This window comes from Nomascus leucogenys, chromosome 19 (assembly GCF_006542625.1).
Source record: "Nomascus leucogenys isolate Asia chromosome 19, Asia_NLE_v1, whole genome shotgun sequence".
Classification (NCBI taxonomy): domain Eukaryota; kingdom Metazoa; phylum Chordata; class Mammalia; order Primates; family Hylobatidae; genus Nomascus; species Nomascus leucogenys.
This window is the reverse complement of record NC_044399.1, coordinates 53189651-53197139: the sequence shown is the minus strand read 5'-3', so window position 1 is coordinate 53197139 and position 7489 is coordinate 53189651. Positions and strand designations below refer to the sequence as shown.

General features: G+C 39.0%; 1 pseudogene; it reads left to right on the top strand.

Annotated features, from left to right (window-relative positions):
• Positions 1 to 503: 503 nt before the first annotated feature.
• LOC100605088 lies at positions 504 to 1462 on the top strand (annotated as a pseudogene).
• Positions 1463 to 7489: the final 6027 nt, after the last annotated feature.

Sequence of the window (7489 nt, the reverse complement as noted above, 5' to 3'; positions counted from 1 at the left end):
GCCTTTATGCTTCTGTTCATGTTTTCTCCTTGTCTAGAATGCCCCTCTCTCTGCCTTGCCTGCTCTTCAAGCCACTCCTTCATATGTTCACTTAATCTGGCATATCTCTACTAGCATGTTAAAATTTAGCTCAAGGATTGCCTTATCTAGGGCTTCTTCCTTGTTTCACACCATGGCAGACCTCAGCTGCCTCCCCATATCCTCTCTTCTTTCCACTTAACAACACTGATATTTTTAGTGGTGCCATGCGTCGGAAGTAGCAGGGGCCTCTTCCTGGACCTAGGGGTTGAATCTTGACTGATTTAAGCCAATTGTAATAATTCTGTTTCCCTTGCCAGTGACTGTGTTAGAAATAATCATGTGATGTAATTCTAATTACTAACACAGGGAAATCTGCTGGGAGATTCTGGGAAAGTGTTTCTTACCTTAAAAAGGAAGCTTAGCTTTCTGCTTGTGGACACCACCGAGGAAGCATCATTAAAGTCTCTCTTTCCACTGCCCTCATGTCAAAGTCAGAGTCTCCAAAAGAGCCTGAACAGCTGCAGAAGCTCTTCATTGGAGAGCTGAGCTTTGAAACAACTGATGAGAGCCTGAGGAGCCATTCTGAGCAATGGGGAATGCTCATGGACTGTGTGGTCATGAGAGATCCAAACACCAAGTGTTCCAGGGGCTTTGGGTTTGTCACATATGCCACTGTGGAGGAGGTGGATGCAGCCATAAATGCAAGGCCACACAAGGTGGATGGAAGAGTTGTGGAACCAAAGAGCTGTCTCAAGAGAAGATTCTCAAAGACCAGGTGCCCACTTAACTGTGAAAAAGATATATGCTGGCAGCATTAAAGAAGACACTGAAGAAATCACCTAAGAAATTATTTTGAGTAGTATGGAAAAATTGAAGTGACTGAAATCATGACTGACCGAGGCAGTGGCAAGAAAAGGGGCTTTGCCTTTGCAACCTTTGACAACCATGAGTCTGTAGATAAGATTGTCATTCAAAAATACCATACTGTGAATGGCCACAGCTGTAAAGTTAGGAAAGCCCTGTCAAAGCAAGAGATGGCTAGTGCTTCATCCAGCCAAAGAGGTCAAAGTGGTTTTGGAAACTTTTGTGGTGGTTGTGGAGATGGTTTTGGTGGGAATGATAAATTTGGTCATGTAGGAAACTTCAGTGGTTGTGGTGGCTTTGGTGGCAGCCCCGGTGGTGTTGGATATGGCAGCAGTGGGGATGGCTATAATGGATTTGGTAATGATGGAAGCAATTTTAGAGGTGGTAAAAGCTATGGTGATTTGGCAATTATAACAATCAGTCTTCAAATTTTGGACCCATGAAGGGAGGAAACTTTGCAAGCAGAAACTCTGGCCCCTATGGTGGTGGAGGCCAATAATGTGCCAAACCATGAAACCAAGGTGGATATGGCCATTCTGGTAGCAGTAGTAGCTATGGCAGTGTCAGAAAATTTTAATTACTGCCAGGAAACAAAGCTTAGCAGGAGAGGAGAGCTAGAGAAGTGACAGGGAAGCTACAAGTTACAACAGATTGTGAACTCAGCCAAATGCAGTGGTGGCAGGACCTAGCTGCTACAAAGAAGACATGTTTTCGACAAATACTCATGTGTGTGGGCAAAAAACTTGAGGACTGTATTTGTGACTAATTGTATAACAAGTTATTTTAGTTTCTGTTCTGTGGAAAGTGTAAAGCATTCCAACAAAGGGTTTTAATGAAGATTTTTTTTCTATTTGCATCCATGCTGTTGATTGCTAAATGTAACAGTCTGATCATGGCACTGAGTAAATGTGTCTGTTTTTCTTTTTGAGGGAGCCTAAGAAAAATATCTCTTTTCTAGTTTGTGGATGTTATTGGTGAGGAGGTGACATGTAGAGCTCTTGTGATCATGAGGGGACACACCTAAGAGAAAGGCCAAAGGGCTGAAATGGAAGAACAGAAAGATGGAAATAATTGGAACTTTGAAATTAACATTGAGTTACTGACTTAATCGCCCTGGAAATGTCATTCCTCAAGACTACTTGATATGTAAGACAATAAATCAATTGAATAATTGAATCAATAATTCAATTATTGTTAAAGCCAGCTAAAATTAGGTTTTCTATTATTTGCAGCTGAAATCATCCTTACTGGTACCAACCCAACCCATATCTTTCATCTATGCTTCTTTTAGAACTCTGTGAATTTTTCTTTTTCTTTTTTCTTTTTTTTGACACAGGATCTTGCTCTGTCACTCAGTGAAATGGGTCATGTGTAACATATGTTTTCTCTGCCATTTTAATGATCTGTGTGCCATCAATGTCTAGTACATACCAGTTACATAAGTACAGGTACATTAATAGATCTGATAAAACCTTATTTGTAGATTGGGGATATAAAACTTATAGACTCATTATAATGACCAAATGGTGGTTCACAGCTTGGACATTAGAGTAAATCACCTTAGATTCTCATTCAGGCTCGGCCTCTTATTATCTGTAATTTCTTTTTTTTTCTGAGACAGAGTCTCACTTTGTCTCCCAGGCCTGGAGTGCAGTGGCATGATCTCAGTTCACTGCAACCTCTGCCTCCCAGGTTCAAGTGATTCTCCTGCCTCAGCCTCCCAAGTAGCTGGGATTATAGGTGCCTGCCACTGCACTCAGCTAATTTTTGTATTTTTAGTAGAGACGCAGTTTCACCATGTTGGCTAGGTTGGTCTTGAACTCCTGACCTCAGGTGATCCTCCCACCTCAGCCTCCCAAAGTTCTGAGATTACAGGCGAGAGCCACCATGTCCGACCTTCTTCCAGTGTCTTAAGCTGCAAGTATAGGTTATTTTTCTTCTCTGTTAATATAGGTGTCTACAGCTTAAAATTTCCCTTTGAGTATTGTGTTGGGGCTCAAAATCTGATGCCCCAAAATGTGGTGCTTTGACATGCTGAACTGAAGAAGGCTTATGGTCTCTGACCTCCCCCTACCAGCTACTCTCACAAAGCCTTGAGGAAGTTGTTCTCCGAAGCTCCTTTATCTGCCCCAAATCCTGACCAACAACAACAGAAACAATGGATTTGGCTGGTGTGGTGGCTCACACCTGTAATCCCAACACTTTGGGAGGCTGAAGGGAGAGGACTGTTAGAGCCCAGGAGTTCAAGACCAGCCCAAGCAACATAGTGAGACCCTGTCTCTACAAAAAAAAGTTTAAAAATTAGCCAAGTGTGGTGGTGCACACCTGTGGTCTCAGCTACTTGGGAGGCTGAGGAGGGAGGATCACTTCAGTTCAGGGGGCCGAGGCTGCAGTTAGCCATGTTCATGTGACTGCAATGTAGCCTGGGTGACAGAGTGAGACCCCATATCAAACACAGAAACAAACAAACAAACAAATGAAAAACTAGTTTTTTCTTCTCCCTGTAAGACCAAGCATGAAGCAAGATCTGAACAGAGCCTTTCACAAGATAATGTCTTTCTCCCAGGGTCATTCAAATCCAAAGAGAATTATGTACTAGTTAATCTCTGTTCCTCTTTATTGCCCCTCAACAGAATTCTTCTTATCCTCTCTCCCATAATCTGTTTTGCCAGAATCCAAGCCCCATTCTTTCTGTAACCTCAAGATGGTAATATAAGCTTCTGAACTCTGTTGGTGGATGGGTGATCACTCTGTGGTTCTTTCTGTAAACATGTTAATACATTTGTGTGCCTTTTCTCTAATTAATCTGCCTTTTGCGAGTTGACTTTTCAGCAAACTTCAGAGGGTGAAAGGGAAGTTTTTTGCTTGGCTCCTACAATTGATTTAGCTGGATTGCATTAGTTTTGGTGTATTATGTCTTTTTATTCATTCATTTTATTATCTAATTTTGCTTGTGGTTTCTTATTTATCTCATTGATTATTTAGTAGTATGTTGTGTAATTTTCACATATTTATAAATCTACCAAATTTTTTTCTATTACTACTAATTTCATTCCATTGTGATCTGATAACATATGTTATATGATTTCAGTCTTATTCAATTTATTGGAATGTGTTTTATAGCCTAACGTATGGTCTCCTCTGGAGAATGTTCTATGTTTAAAGAGAATGTGTATTCTGCTGTTTTGGGGTGAAGTGTTGAATAGATGTCTCTCAGGTCTAGTTGGTTTACAGTGTTGTTCAAGTCTTCTGTTTTCTTCTTCGTCTTCTGCCTATTTGTTCTATTTAGTGCTGAAGGTACAGTATTTGTCTCCAATTGTCAGTGGTTGAGCAAAACACACTCTGTTTCTCTACACTTTCAGCCAACACTTTGGATACCAGATGTGTGAGTTTTTTTCTGCACTAAGCAGTTCTCCAACTCTCTGAACACCAATTGGGTGACTTACAATTTAATTTAATTCTGACTCTATATACGTGGAGTTAGCATCAGATTCCACATTTTTTTAATCCAGTGTGATAATTTCTGTCTTTTAGTTGGATTGTTTCATCATTAACATTTAATATTATTATTGATACAGTTAATGTCTGTCATTTAACTTTTTGTTTTCTATATGTGTCATAGCTGTTTTGTTCTTCTCCCCTTTATTGCTTTCATTTGTACTAAGTGAATATTTTCTAGTGGAAAAACTTAATTCCTTCAATGATTGTTTTCACTACATTTATTTTCTCAGTGGTTGCTCTAGGGCTCACCATACACATCATAACCTAATGGTATCTACAGTTGACCTTGAATGATGTGGGGTTTGGGGAGCCACCCCCACAATGCAGTTGAAAATCCATGTATAACTTTTGACTCCCCCCAGATTCAACTAAGAGCTTACTGTTGAACTGAAGCTTTATGGATAACATAAACAGTCAATTAACATATATTTTGTATGTTACATTTATATATACTGTATTCTTAAAGTAAGCTAGGTGAAAGAAAATTTTATTAAGAAAATCATAAGGAAGAGAAAATATATTTGCTATTCATTGAGTGGATCATCATAAAGGTCTTCATTCTTGTTGTCTTCAGGTTGGAAGTGGAGGAAGCGGAAGTGTGGGAAAATCCACATATAAGTTGACCTGTGCACTTCAAACCTGTGTTGTTGAAGGGTCAATTGTACTTTAGATTTACACTAACTTAAGTCCAGTGAGATATTGAAGCATTACTCCTATATATTTCTAGTCCTGCTTCTCTTATTTGTGGTATTATTGTTACACATATTCTAGTTATATGTTACAAGACCAAGAATACATTGTTATAATTATTACTTTGTATAATTTTATGTATTTTAAAGAAGCTGCTAGAATAAAGGAGAGCAAGAATATATATATAAATGGTTTTATATTATCTTTCTTACTTACCATTTCTGGTCTCTTTCTTTGTTCCTGTTGATTCAAGTTACCATCTGGTATTATTTCCTTTTTTCCAATACAGCTTGTCTTCCATCCCCTCCTTTTTTCTGTTATTTTAAGATACTTTACATTGGTATATGTTGTAGGCCTGATTATGCAAAAAGATACATACTGTTTTGTACATTTGTTTTTCCAACAGGAGATGAAAGGAGAAAAAAGTGCATTTTTGCTATCTTCTATAATTACATAATTACCTTTACTGGTGCTCTTTGTTTATTTCTGTGCATTCTAATTATTGTCTGAGATCACTTGCTTTCAGCCTGAAGAGCTTCCTTTAGTATTTCTTGTAAAGTGAGTCTACTAGCAACAAGTTATTTCAGTTTTTGTTTTCTTCGGAATGTCTTTCTTTTGCCTTTATTTATTTATTTTTTATTTGATTTATTTATTTATTTTTTTGAGACGGAGTTTCGCTCCTGTTACCCAGGCTGGAGTGCAATGGCACGCAATCTCGTCTCACCGAAAGCTCCACCTCCCAGGTTCAAGTGATTCTCCTGCCTCAGCCTCCCAAGTAGCTGGGAATACAGGCATGTGCTACCACACCCGGCTAATTTTTTTGTATTTTTAGTAGAGATGGGGTTTCTCCATGTTGGTCAGGCTGGTCTCGAACTCCTGACCTCAGGTGATCTGCCTGCCTCAGCCTCCCAAAGTGCTGGGATTACAGGCGTGAGCCACCACATCTGGCCTGTTTTGCCTTTATTTTTAAAAGATGGTTTTGTGGGATATACGATCCTTATTAAAAGTTTTACTCTTTCAGCAATTTAAATGAATCACGTGATTGTTTCTGGCCTCCATTGTTTCTGATGAGGAGTCAGCTGTTAATCTTATTGGGTTCCCTTGTACTTTATAACAGGGATCCTCAACCCCTGGGTAGCCAACCAGTACTCGTCCATGGCCCGTTAAGAATCAGGCTGCACAGCAGGAAGTGAGTGGCAGGTGAGTAAGCATGACCACCTGAGCTCCACCTCCTGTCAGATCACTGGTGGCATTAGATTTTTATCGGAGCACCAGCCCTATTGTGCACCACACATGTGAGGGATCTAGGTTATGCACTCCTTATGAGAATCTAATGCCTGATGATTGGCGGTGGAACAGTTTTATCCCAAAACCACCCCTGCCACTCCCACCCCCAACCCCCACTCCCAGTCTGTGGAAAAATTGTCTTCCATGAAACTGGTCTCTGGTGCTGAAAAGGTTGGAGAGCACTGCTTTATAAGTAGTTTTTTCTTTCTGCTTTCAAGATGTACCCTTTATCTCTGGCTGTCAACATTTTACTATGAAGTATATCTCTTTGCATTTATTCTTTGCATTTATTGTTAGGAGTTTTGAACTTTTTGTAGATTTGTAGATATGTAGATTTATGGTTTTTATCAATTTTGAGAAGTTTTCAGCCATTATTTCTTCACATATTTTTTCTGCTCCTTTTTCTTTCTGTTCTCCTCTGACACTCTCATTATGTGTATTTGTTGCTCTTAATAATGTCCTATATTTCTCTGAGGCTCTGTTCATTTTTCACCATTATTTAATCTCTCTTTTTTTTGACTGCAACATCTGTATTAATCTATCCTCACAGTCACTGTTTCTTCTGCTAGTTTGGATCTGTTGTGGAGCTTCATTGGTTAATTTTTTATTTCAGTTATTGCATTCTTCAACTCCAGATGTTCCATTTGGTCCTTTAAAAATAATTTCTATCTCTTTATTGATATTTTTTACATGAGACAGTGCCATCATACCTTCTGTTACTAGTTGAAGCATAGTTTTCTTTAGTTCTTTGAACATATTAATAATGGCTCATATGAAGTCCTTATCTATTATATCTGAATTCTGTCACAGGCATTTTTTTGCTGCCTGCCTTTTTTTTCTGTGTGTGAGTTACATGTGAAGGTTATTAGAATAAAAATGGAATAAATTCCTTGTGTTAAAAACAAAACAAACAATCTGACAAATATTGCTGAGGAACGCCATGAAGGGACGGTTCTCATGCATAAATGCTTGATAAAACTATTACAAAAGACTCTGCAAAAACCACAACCTTATACAAAGGTCATGATAATCTTAAACACAAAATAATAATTCTTCAAGGACACCTACCCAGCAACTACCTGTCCAACCCCAGACTGGTGCCACCCTTATGCAGGGGAACTCTCAT